This window comes from Equus quagga, chromosome 2, assembly GCF_021613505.1.
Source record: "Equus quagga isolate Etosha38 chromosome 2, UCLA_HA_Equagga_1.0, whole genome shotgun sequence".
In the NCBI taxonomy this organism is placed as follows: domain Eukaryota; kingdom Metazoa; phylum Chordata; class Mammalia; order Perissodactyla; family Equidae; genus Equus; species Equus quagga.
This window is the reverse complement of record NC_060268.1, coordinates 138703686-138716891: the sequence shown is the minus strand read 5'-3', so window position 1 is coordinate 138716891 and position 13206 is coordinate 138703686.

The window sequence follows — 13206 nt, the reverse complement described above, 5'->3', positions numbered from 1 at the left end:
AAGATTCTTTTGAGTTTCTAGGAGATTTGTGTAATATAGCATGTATTTATTCTAATCTGAACCACTAAAAGCCCAACTGTGGATGTGGCTATGTCAACATTATCACTTTCATGAATCTCCTAATTACAATGTGCACAAGTGGTCTATCTGGGAGGAAAAAGCTTGCTCTCTGCAGAAGCAGCCCTTTTCATTTTTAGGTAGTTCTCAATATTTGAATGTTCCTGCTGATTTCAGTCAAAATATGCCTTGCTGAAAACTTCATAGTCTCTTAGCTTACATTTTAAATTACCCAAGATTAGAGCAAACCATCCCTCCACATGACAGACTCACAAAACTTTGATGCAGTTTATTTGCCAAAATTATCCTGACGTTCTTTAGAAAAAAACACCCCCAGTTTTTTCAACCACACTTGGCAATATTACTTTGAACTCTTTTATGATTCCAGTGTCTTATATTTAGACACCTCTTCCTGTTAAAATATGAATGAAAACTATGCTTCTGGTATGGTCTAACTAGAGAAAAGCAAGGTTCTCACTAACTAAGCTTATAAGAGAAAATCGTTTTCCTTGTAGCCAAATCACTAAGCTACCTTGGTTTCAGGAAGGGATTATAAACATTCACTGTAAATGGCCAGAGACAAAATATTTTAGGTTTTGTGGATCATACAGTCTCTGTTGCAACTATTCAATTCTGCTGTTGTAGTAAGAAAGCACCTGTAGATAATACATAAACAAATGGATATGTCCATACATCAAGAAAACTTTATTTACAGCATCAGGGCTGGATTTGGCTTGCAGATCATGGTTTACTGACCCTTGGTTTAAGTCCTAGCCAGCTAAACACTGCTTGTTATAGCAACATCTGGCTTTTGAAACACAGCTCTCTCATTCTAGGATTGTACATTATGTATGTGTTAGCGTGAGTACATAACATTAAAGGTCTTCCCTATTCAGTTTCATTTACTAAAAACTGATTGATTATTGTAATCCATTAACATCTGTTTAGCTTTTTATCTTATCTTATTATTCAACCTATTAGCTAACCATCAAAGTTCTGTGTCATTACTCATATGTGTTTGGAAGGTGAACAAGTGTAAGTCACAGATGAAATGTTACCAAAACATGGCCAAAAAGAGTTTTTCAGGGGGCCAGCCCAGTGGCATGATAGTTAAGTTCATGTGCTCCACTTAGGTGGCCTGGGGTTCACTGGTCAGATTCTGGGCACAGACCTAGACACTACTAATCAAGCCGTGCTGTGGCGGGCATCCCACATACAAAATAGAGGAAGATGGGCACAGATGTTAGCTCAGGGTCAGTCTTACTCAGCAAAAAGAGTAAGATTGGTGGCAGATGTTAGTTCGGGGCCAATCTTCCTCAAAAAGAGAAAGGGTTTTTCAAGTTAAAGCTCTTTTATTTGTTAGTAATTTATGAGTGTACCTGTTAGCCATTTAATAATTTCCTGAATTATTCCGTTACCTGGTGCACATTGTTCCACTGTGTCCAAAAGAATATAATGAGATACATTGCCAAATGCTAAATTGTGATGTCAGCAGATACTTGATTTATTATTAGAGGATCCTGTGGAAATTAATAAACAGAAACCTCATTAAAATGGAGTAGGGAGGCCAAAAGGGGGAGCTCTCATGCCCTACATCATAGCAGAGTCCAACAGGAAGAAGAACTTCTTCTTCTTCTTGACTGGCATGATGTTCAGCCAATGAAAGAGTGCCACAACTCAGCCGATGAAAAGCCCCTTCACTTCAAACTCCCAGTCTCCTCCAATGGACTCTTTGTTTATAATAGCCCTCCCAACTTCCTCTTCCCCTCTATAAAAGTTTCCCCTCCCCTTGTTGTGAGGGACTTGCAGGTGGCTCACCATTGTTGCAGACCCTGAATTGCAATTCTTTGCTAATCCCACACAAATGCACTTTTGTTGGAGAAATAATAGGCTATTTGTTTAAGGTCAACAATCCTGACATAGTCTGCCTTAAAGAACTTAAATTGATCACTAGTGATTATTGTTTCTTCGTCTAGCACCATAATCTGACTAAGCCATTCTAAAAAAATAATTCTAACATTAATGACAGATTTACAGAGCACTTTTTGGACAGTTTTCTTAAATTATGTTAAAAACCTGGTCAGAATTACTGTAATATTCACACATCTGGGCTTCTGGAAGCTAACTTGATCTCACTCTCAAAAAGGACGAACTTTTATGTTTCCATTTGTATTTGTTCGAATGTTTTCACGTGAGAGTAAAGGAAAACTTGACTAAAGGTAGCTCAGATAATAACGGATTTGTTTTCTCAGTTTGCACAAAGGCCATGGAAGGGGGAGTTCTACAGGACTCAGGAGCTGTTCTTGTCTCACCTCGGCTATGGTCACTGTGTCAGTGATTATTCACTCATAGTGGCAATATGGCTGCGGCAGTTCCCAGTTTCATTTGGTGACAAAATGACCTCTAGTTAGAAAGAAAAAGAGACAGAGAGAGAGAGAGAAACAGTTATGTATCTCTTTTCCCAGAGGTTCCCTAACAGACCTTATCTTACAACTCATTTAGCAACTTAGGATGTTTGTAACCAAGCCCATTATGTCCAAAGGAAAATGGTATACCACAAATTGTCTACCTAAGACTTGGCAAGCTACCATCCTCAGGCCAAATCTGACCCACCACTTCTTTTAGTATGGCTGGATTTAGTATAGATTTTACATTTTTGGATCATTGAAAAAAATGTCAAAAGAATACAAATTTTTCATTATATATTAAAATCATATTAAATTTGAATTTTGGATCCATAAATAAAGTTTTCTCAGAACACAATCATGCTCATTCATTTGCGTGTTGTTGATGAGTACTTTTATACTTCTGCAGGAGAGTTGGTTAATTGAGACAGAAAATGGCCCACATAGACCAAAATATTTACAATCTGACCCTTTACAAAAAAGAAAAATGCTGACCTCTGGTTTAGTGATCAATAATCCCATGGGAGAATATTATTGATCTTAATCCACAGCCAACCCAGCAGTATTTTCTTGGCCAGGATAAATTTAGAACAGCTGTATCTTTCCTTAAAATTGCCTCATGAATTCGGGAGTCTGAGTCTCTCATAAATATATATTTTTTTCTGCTACTCAAATTTGAGATCATTTCTCTTCAATAATTAAGAGAGTGACAACATAGAAATTGAGCATTCTCATTTTTATTTTGTAATTTGTGAGAGTCTAAACCACCTAGTAGTGTTTTGGTAAATATTTAACATCCAGTTCACTAAGAAAAAAATGCCATATTTTCAGCTTGCTAATTTCAGTGGTGACTATTTCCACCATGACCAATTTCAGGTTGCCAGCATGAAATCATTGAATGCAGAGTTGGGAAGAGATGAGCACTACTTGCTCTGATGAGTTGTTCACACTGATTCAAACATAAACACCACTAACGGCACTTCTCTAGCCATGAGACTCCTTACTGATGCTTCTTGCATTAACCACAAAATCAAATAAAAATGATAATTCTTATTATTGAAAAAATTTCATCTAAGACTTTTGATATTTTAATATGTGGTACTATTTTATAAAGATTTTGTTAACATTATTTTCTCTCTTTCTTTCATACTTTTTTTTAAAAAGATTTTATTCTTTCCTTTATCTCCCCAAAGCTCTCCAGTACATAGTTGTGTATTTTTAGTTGTGGGTCCTTCTAGTTGTGGCATGTGGGACGCTGCCTCAGCATGGCTTGATGAGCGGTGCCATGTCCATGCCCAGGATCCGAACTGGCGAAACCCTGGGCTGCTGAAGGGGAGCGCGAGAACATAACCACTCAACCATGGGGCCGGCCCCTGCACATTTTTGTTTTGTTATCCAACTTTATTAGTTTATCTACAGAGTCAGTTTTCACACTGAATGAGAGAAAAGAAACGGACATTGTTAAATGTACACCCAGGGACTATCTCTATGCTAGATGTTCGTATGTATTCCTTTTAATCCTCTAAACAACTCTGTGAAGTAAATATTATCTCTGAAATGTATCTAAAGAAATTTATTTTTACAGATTGATACATTGCCCAGGTTCACACAGAGAATAAATTTTGGCACTGAAATTCTATGTAGACCTATATGACTTCACAGTCTGAAGTGGAAAAGACAGAGAATTCACCTCGCAGGAGGCATTGCAGCATCATGGATATCAGGAGAAATGATGGGACAAAGTCAATATTGGATTTTATACAGGTAAAAGACTTATTTGAGCAACAAAAATGGGATATAATTCCACTGAGGCAAGATATACATTACCAAATATATAGGAAAAGTTCTGTTATTGGTGGGCCATGGCTATGTCATATAAAACATTTAATTTCACATAAACTACTAACATTAGACGACTTGTTAAAATAAGCAAATGATTACATAGGCCATAGAGGACAAAAGTAGTAACACAGCAGCAAAGAAAATAACTGGAAGATTTAGCTATCTGCCCTCTGCACCCCAAAGTCTGCCACCGCAGAAGCTTAAGTGAACAAAGGGAAAAGTTTGGGTCAGCAAAATTCATAAATTTAAAGGAGTAGCCTTGCTGAGCTGAGGCTCACACCTTGAGGAAGGGAGATGCTCCAACTGCTGCTGCTGCTCCTGAGAAGGGGCTATAAGGCTAATGTGGGGGCTGCTGCAGACAGCAGTAAGCTGAAATCAATTACTGTTCCTAGGACAAACAATGGCTCATGGAGTAATTGGTAAAAACAAGCAAGCAGGAAGAAAGAGGTCCCTTCTTCCCTTCTCTTGCCTTCCAGTGTTTCTCTGGTACTTCCCAATAGCAGAACCTAATAGGAATTCCACTCAACGAAGTCTAGGAAATGTAGCTTGCTGATCCCCATCACAAGATCACAATGAATTTGATGCAGACAGATATCGCTAAATTCCATCATCATTGGTAAATCCATGACCCTCCCTCGTTCTTTTATCTGCCTTGATTTCTTATAGATATCTGTGATTATAGAACACTCAGTATGTTTTTTGTTTTCTCCTGTAGTGGCATTTCAACTGTCCTTTGGAGATCCACCTTTTTCTTTCTCTTCTAGTTCACATTATCTCAGAGGGGTTGACCCAATCACCACCTGTAGTGGTCAGAGTATCTCTCAGGCCTGTCCAAAAAAGGACACTACTCCATTAACCATAGTGGTTTATTTTGTAATGTGCTCCTGATCCAAGCTAGTCTAATGAGAAACTTAGGCAGAAATTTTGTTGAAATTATTGGGTAAACAAATGTTCTTTTTCTGCAGAAGTAGCTAAGCTGGCAGGATTCAGCTCGCTGCTGCTGGTGGCCATCTTGCCTTTGGGCAATATTGGGTACATTTCTTTGGGAAAACCTACAAGAAACGTACATAATATAAAGGAGAGCAGAGCAAAGTTATAATGAGAAATTTCTTACAACCTACCTTCAGTTGAGCCTGAAACTAGCTCTAAATTTAGATTCTTAATAATAATGCTATTAATAATAAAAAACATTCATATATCAAATACTATGTGCTGGCACTCTTCTATATGCTTCATGAGACTGCTCCGTATAATACTCATATGGACTCTATGAAATAAATATAATTATTATGTAATTTTATATGTAAGGAAACTGAGCTAAAGAGTAGCTAGGTGACTTACTCAAAGTCACATAGTTAGTAAATAACTTAACTCAAGAATGTGTGCTGTAACTCTTGTCATTGTGTGGTTTGATGGACTTCAGTTATAAGAATCAAAGCTTTCCATGTTAGTTTATGGTCATTTGGGTTTTTGTTTCATTTGTTTTGTTATGGTGTGCAACTAAAATGTCCTCACTAATAATATCCTCTCAGCAAAAGTAATCTATCTTTCCTCCAAAATCAACATTTATATGTATTCATTTATTTTATGTCACTCCTTCTTTGGTTTCTTAAAATGTATTTATGTGTGAATAAGTATTCTTTCTGCTACCAGAATTTGCAGAAATTTCATGGGAATATTCTCAGACATATTTTGTTGCCCACATCACATTCTAGCAAGAATTAATAATCAATGATACATTCAGAATTAAAGTCAACTTTCAGGAAAGCCTCATAGTTTAAATATTCAATGATAGGAAATAATATTGATTTGGTCTTGAGTGCTTATTTCTGAAGAAAATACATTTATTTTCTTTATGATAAGTTCTAGGAGAATTTGGTAAATCAAGATATTTCATTTCTGTGAGTTGAGAAAATGGTTTCTTGTATTTTGCTATTCCCAGTGCGTCATTTGTTTCCTCACACCAAGATAAGAAAGGTTGCAGCATGTGCTTATTTTTGTTTGGAGCATAACGGTTAATGGTTTTTTCTGCTCTTAGAATTTTTTAAGCCATTAATTTTATCTCAGCCCTTTTTGCATTCCACACCTTCCTGCATACTAATTAAGTGGGTAAACTTCTCTTACAACCACCTCTCCTTACTAGCCCAATTCAATTTGTTCCTCCCCTGTCACACTCAGTGCCCTATTCTGTTCCTCAGTGACAAGCTGACAAAATATAATGCTTTCCTTCTGTCATATATTTCTGGTGGTAAAGTAATAATACAGTGAATGTAAAGCCTCATTTTAGCCATCATTTAATTATGGACATGTAGGCTCTGAAAGAGTTCAGAGGTCTTTATTGTCCAGTGTCTGTTGCATGCATGGATTCCATTAGCAGAATGAATTCACAACTATTCAGGTAAAATATATCCAGTACAAACTTAATTCTTCTCTATTAAGTTACATTGTATGTCAACTATAAAAGTTGATTAGGAGTAAGTCAATACTTCCATTAAAAAGCTGCCTCTATAAAGAGATGCAGTTTGATTACTAGGAAAGAGACAAGGATATTACAATAAACCTACTCTGTACTTTTCTCAAAACTTTCTACATCGCAACCCTATATTCCATCATGTAACTCATGGACTTTGTCGAACCTCCATTGTCCAGATTTTATAAAGCAGGAACCAGAGACTGTCCTTTTCCTGGTTTTTCCCAGGGGATCTTGGATCCTCAGTGGAAAAGTACTTTGAAGTTCACAGTATAGCTGAAAGATTGAATAAACACCTATGCCTCTCTACCAAGATTACACTAAAATGAGAGTAAAGACATAAAAATAGTATAAATCTTCAATTAAGAAGAGAATGGAAGGGAAACAACAATACAGCAAGATTACAATAGATTTCTCATGGGCAGAAAGAATAAAGGTAACCAATAAAGTAGACCAGAGAAATGCTTGGCCTAGAGTACGTGAGGAAAAGGGTATAACCAAGAAGGAGCAAGTCATGGTAGCAAAATCTCAGTGCCTTGGTGTTTAGAATAGCCAGACACTAAGTAGAGTAGAAATGAAACTTGGGGCTGCAAGTATGGGGATTAATTTAACAATTACATATGAAAGACATAAAAGAATTTATTTACATGCTTGCACTCTGGAATTTCTGTGTGCTTGGGTGGGTAAGAAGTACAAATGCTTACCATTTCTGGCATTTGATCTCCCTCATCCTTAGTGAAGCCCACTCAGTGAAAAGCCCCATGCTGAACTCAGAGCTGTCAAGGATCTTTTTTTGCCCCTTGAAATGAAGAAAAACATGGTAGAAAAAACTCTAAACTAAGTTACATGCACAGAAATATCTGAATATACGCTCAATCTATAAAGCAAGATTTGAGTGTCATGAAAAAATAACAGAAAACATGGAAGAAATTCTCAAGAAATAAAAAATAGCTGAAAAGTGTTTTATTAGATGTTATAAAAAAGAATTTTGACAATCCATTGAAAATCATGAGACAGAGCGAGCAATATGAATGAAAGAACAATCCACAGAGTCCAATACAATAATAGTGTGTTTCATTAAAAAACAGAGATAAGAGGAAAACTCAAAATAAAAACATGTGAGAATTGCAAAAATCAATCATAGCTAAAAAGAAGAATTGTTTCTTTATTATAAATCATGTTACAAGGTTCCTTGGCAACATATTTATAAAAAGCAAAAGGATTTCATTAAAGAGTATATTCAACTTAGTCATTTCTAGACTATGAATTCTGTCTTTATTTTGAATGCAACACTAGATAGTCAAATATATAGGGATTATAACCTAGTTGCCTTAAAAGAATGAGACAAGCAAGGAGCAAGCGTTGTCAGCATTGTTAGCTGTGGAATTATTCCTAGGAATCCAGTAATGACAAAAAGGAAAAGGAAAATAATACCTTTGTCACTTTGATATGTTGATCATAAAGCAATATAGACAGTGGAGTGTGCAAACTTTGGATAATTTTGGTGAAATCTGAAACTACTTTATGATTTAAAAAAGACAATTGGTCAGTGGACCAACATCAGTTTGGAAAAAGGAAAATAGGAACAAGAAAAAATTATTTTGATACTAGCTAGACAAAGGGAAAAGAATTGTGAACAAGATGTGTTCCTTGACCTCAAGGGACATGCCCTCTAATGTGACAAAATAGTCAATTAAATAAGGAAGTACAATGCAGAATAATCAATAAAAATAGAGCTATAGTAACAGGATACTCAGAGACTGTATGTGATGGACATTTAGTGCCATCTTAATATTCTGTAACTTCATGAATCTTTGATGGGGTGTAAGTTTTTGTTATGGGCATTTGATTAATATACTCATTCTAAAGACACAGGCACTTCAGTTTTGTGTCATCTTAATAGCATCAGGTAAGTATTCTGTCAACAATACTAGAATAGTCAATGCCTTTATGACTGAGTTGGATGAAAACATAAACGACATGAACATCAAATATGTGAGTAACTCAAAATTGAAAAAGATAAATTTTGTTAAATATAATTAGAACTTGAAATGACTTCATAGTTCTTAAATAGTCAAACACAAAATCAATTTGAACAGACAAAAATCAAACATCAAAACAGAGAACTGCATTTGTATTTAAGAAAAATAAAATAATTTAAAATTGGATACTGAAAATTTGGTTTAACAAGTAGAAAGAAGAAGAGAAGGAGAAGAAAAGGAGGGAAGGAGGAGGAGAAGGAGGAGAGAAAGAGGAGAATATTTGGTTGACAAGAACGTGCAAATAACTATCACATATTGAGCACTTACCTTAATCAAGGAACTATTTTAGGTATTTTTACACATGCTATCTTTAATGTTCATATTAACCCAAATGGTACATATTCTTAGTCAACGTTGTATAGAATTAATTTCTCCGTGGCCATCCTGCACGTAGAGGTGAAACCAGTATTTGAATCTAAAACTAATAGCGAGAGGTCTAGATGGGTAATACTGATTTAGAAGTAATTTATAGTAGTAAAATAGGGAAACAGTTTGGTTACATTTCAAATGTAAAAATGGTATTTGGTGAAAAATCTTGTAAAGAAAATGTTTATGTACATTAATGCAGTATTTTAAATTAGTTAATATAAAATATTATGTACACATCAAGTAATATTTGTCATAATCCAAAAGGTGTTGAGAAAAGCTGTCAAAATACAGAGAACAAGGCTAATTCTTACCAACAGATGAGTGAGTCAATACACTTCAACACTCAACGACATAGGAAAAAGTCTAGGAGATGATTATGACCCTCTTTTGCACTGGAGAAAAGAAGGGATCAAAATGGAAACGACTGATGTGTCTATAAAAGGGACTGTGAAGGACCTTCATGTGGATAATTTCTTGGGTACCTCAGAAATGTTTCTCATTTAAGAATAGTGTCAATAAGTCAAGTGCTCATGAATCCATATCCCACGCATTGGAATCAGCACATGTAAATATCCCTTATTTCGAAATGGCACTCATTCTCCTGATGGCTTTTGTGAGTCGACTTTGATGATACCAACTTGGCAGCCTATAAAGCTTGATAGTTTTCCTTGGTTCTTGCTGGGACAAAGCAAGCTGGAACCCACTGACAGAGAGCAGAACGAGGCAATTGAGTGTTTGAAAGGATGAAGAGGATTAAGCCCTGAGAAAATGAACTTTAGGGATGAAAATTGTTTTTGAACATGTGGGATTGGGTGTATAGTATAAATTCATTCTCCTTCCTTCATAGGGTTGAACCAAAAACAATGTGCAAGATTTCAACTAAAATGGGAAACAAGCTTTGAATAATTGTCCGAGTTCAGTGATAGAAATGGCTGCACTGAATATTATGTTTTAGCCACCAAAGATGGAATTAGATGAAACAGAATGGTGCTTGATCAGGATGCTTTGTGGGTAATTTTCTGCTAGGAACAAGCTTATATCAAAGGATGTTGAAGTCCCTCTTAGCCTTAACTTCTTTGATACTAATCATTGTGAAGAAAGCAGGAAACAATTCAACAAATAACAATTAGATATTGAACAATGTGTGTAAATAGAAAAATTGCCATTTAGTTAAGTAGCCTCCCTAATGAAATCCTTTTGCTTTTTATAAATGTATTGCCAAGAAACCTTGTAACATGATTTGTAATAAAGAAACAATTCTTTTAGCTATGATTCAGTAGAGAACTATTAAGTAGAAATAATTGAAGAGTGTATAATGTGTTTGTAACTATAGGGGTAAATGGGGAAAAGAAAAGATGTATATAAAAAGATGAATCAAGTTACCAACCACCTCAGGGAAACATGAACACAGCCAGCAAAATGAATGGTTACTTATTAATAGTTTCATTAAACAATTATTTTAAAGGTGTATTCCAACTTTAATATGTAAAATCAACTTGATGTGTTTCTAACTCCCACCTCATGGAAAGCTTTAACTTTATATTTGGATCAGATGGTTTCTATTAAAGCTGTATTTACTGTTGTTTATCATTCCATTAAATTGGGGCTTGGGATGGGGATGTGAATGGGCAGGAAATTCAGAATTAACTCAAGGAACATTTTTCACGATTATCAATGATATTAAATAAGTTCAAAAACTGAAGTACATGATTTGTTCAAACTATAATTTGAATTATAGGCTATTTTTCTCTGGGAGCACTGAAACAATGATTGAAATCATTATTTCAAATTTACTTAATAAGCAATGTAACAGCATTTCTTTAATTTTAATAGGATATACATTCATGTGGAAAAGAGTGTATAGTGACAAAAATTCCTTCAAAGTTATTAGATTATTTTGAAAGACGTCTTAGGTGTGTATATGCGTAGAAATATACAAAATCAGTTTGATTTTTTTTTCAATTAAAATACGTCTGTGATAGGGGCTTGCCCGGTGGCTCGTTGGTTAAGTTCGCACGTTCCACTTTGGCAGCCTGGGGTTCGCCAGTTCGGATCCCGGGTGCGGACATGACAGCGCTTGGCACACCATGCTGTGGTAGGCGTCCCATGTATAAAGTAGAGGAAGATGGATACAGATGTTAGCTCAGGGCCAGGCTTCCTCAGCAAGGAGAGGAGGATTGGCAGTAGTTAACTCAGGGCTAGTCTTCCTTAAAAAAAAAAAAAACCTCAAAAAAAAAATACGTCTGTGATACATGGAATTTTAAAACTACCTCCAATGACTCAGGCCCTCATATATTCCCCTCCCCTTGAGTGTGGGCAGAACAGGTGAATATGATGGAATAACATTCTTATGATAATTTTACGTTATATGGCAAAGATTTGCAGATGTAATTAAGATTCCTGATTAGCTTGACTTTAAGCCAATTAAAAGGGAGAATATTCTGGGTGGGCCTGGCCTAATTATGTGAGCCTTAAAAGGGAAAAGAAGTAGAAGCAGACACTCACTCCCCTGCTGGTCTAGAAGAAGTAAACTGCCATGCTGTGAACTGCTTATCGACGCGAGACAACAAGGAACTCTGTGTGGCCTCTAGAAAGTGAGAGCTGACGGCCGGAAAGAAAAGGACCCCTTGGTCATACTTCACAAGGAAATGAATTCTGCGAACACCATTGAGTTTGAACGAAGACCTTGAGCCTCACATAAAATTATAGCCCCAGCCCACACCTTGATTCAGCCTGGTGAGACCCTGAGCAGTTTACAACTATAATTTGAATTCCTTATCTCAATACTCTATTTTTAAAGAGTAGCTCTTTGCACTTGTTACTCTATACCTTGGTTTATTAGTTATGGATGAAATCTTTTGATTCTTAGTCATTAAAGATGAGAAAATCAGCCTTGCCGCACCATCTTCCAGCTTCCCCCTCAACCTTTTAACATAAGTTGTCAATATCTTTCCTATATTAAGAGTTTATATCTTTAACATAATTCTCATGTTTCTTTTGGTCTTAGTTCTATCAACAAACATATTTACTGCTCATTCCCAATCCTTTATCTATAGTTCTTCTAATCATCTTTTAGTTGGCTGAATCTCTTTCAGCAGATGATTCAAAAAGGACATGTGGTGGTGCTGGCCTGGTGGCGTAGTTGTTAAGTTCATGGGCTGTGCTTTGGCGGCCTGGGGTTCTCAGGTTCGGATCCTGGGTGTGGACCTACACACTGCTCATCAAGCCATGCTGTGATGTTATCCCACATACAAAATAGGGGAAGATTGGCACAGATGTCAGCCCAGGGACAATTTTCCTCACAAAAAATAAATAAAAAAGAATAATCAGAATTTCATGCAAATATGTACATACATGATTATTTGTTACAGCAATTCTTATAGTAAAATTCTTGGATACAAAAAACGTCTGACAATAAAGAAATAATGGAATATCTTCTAGAATATTATGATGATATTAAATACCATGCTTTTCAAGAGTGCTTAAACACATGAGAAAAATTAAAATTACTAATACGTGTTTTAAAAGCCTAATATAATGTCATGTGTGCATTTAAAACTGATAATTAAGAAAACTTTATTCATGCACAAGATTGGAGAAAATAATGCCAGGAAGCAGTAAGAATACAGTAATTTTAATTTTTATCTTTGTAGTTATATAAAATATATATAATCATGTATTATATAAAAATATATAATAGAATACATTATATATTATAATTATAACGTTATGTAATATAGTTATATAGATATAATGATCAGATATTCTTCATAATGGAAAAATAATAAATGTTATAAAGACAAAGATACAGCATACTGTGTGTGGGGCCTAGGGCTCAGAATTGTATACCACATTACCCAGCATTTCTTGTCACTACACAAAGATGCCATTTTTTTGCCAACCACTCACCTCCGTTTGGTATGACTGGGCAGTTATGGTCTCACTCTTTTCCAAGTAACTGATTAATTTTCTCGGAAAACTCTCTGACCGTGTTAAATTTGAAGTTTTAAGTTGCAAAAGA